Source organism: Buceros rhinoceros, unplaced genomic scaffold (assembly GCF_000710305.1).
Source record: "Buceros rhinoceros silvestris isolate BGI_N320 unplaced genomic scaffold, ASM71030v1 scaffold23323, whole genome shotgun sequence".
Taxonomy (NCBI): Eukaryota; Metazoa; Chordata; class Aves; order Bucerotiformes; family Bucerotidae; genus Buceros; species Buceros rhinoceros.
Genome location: NW_010404549.1, coordinates 1 through 263, shown reverse-complemented (window position 1 = coordinate 263; position 263 = coordinate 1).

Here is a 263-nt window from a genome sequence, read left to right as displayed (position 1 = left end):
AGGAGCTACAAAGTCCTCCCCGCTTGCTGGAGGCTCAGAGGAGGTTGTTCTCCGCTGGTTTGGCACAGGCATGGCCTGGGGACCACCACCCCCAGGGCTCGCTCTCTCACACAGCATCCTTTGGAGGCACAGCCCTGGGCAAAGGAGCAGCACCTGTGGGGTTTGACCTGCGTATCCTCCGAGAGGAAAACCCCCTCCTGTGGGTGCAGGGTCAGGGTGTTCATGGTGGGGACAGGGAGGGGCAGGCGGGGACCAGACACATC